Genomic DNA, 308 nt, shown 5'->3' with positions numbered 1-308 from the left:
AGAGAGGGTGGGAAGGGAGGGAGGGAAAGCACAAATTTATTTTTGTTACGGGTATCTGGCCTTTATAAACACTTGCTTTCCCTATTCCGGTGTCCCGGTCTCTGCTCCCTCGTCCCAGGGGTTCTGTGGGGCGGGTGGGTGCAGAGCTGGTGGGTCAGAGCGTGGGGAATCCAAGCCATAGAGCCCCTGCCTGGTGTCCTGTGCTCCTTTCCTAATGGGGATGCTGCAGAGCCTGCGGCACGGGCAGAGTGGACCTTCAGCCTGCTGCCCCTTGCCTTGTGTCGAGGAGGCTCTTTCCCACAGTCCCT

This window comes from Meleagris gallopavo, chromosome 20 (genome assembly GCF_000146605.3).
Source record: "Meleagris gallopavo isolate NT-WF06-2002-E0010 breed Aviagen turkey brand Nicholas breeding stock chromosome 20, Turkey_5.1, whole genome shotgun sequence".
Taxonomy (NCBI): Eukaryota; Metazoa; Chordata; class Aves; order Galliformes; family Phasianidae; genus Meleagris; species Meleagris gallopavo.
Note: the sequence above shows the minus strand (reverse complement) of the source record.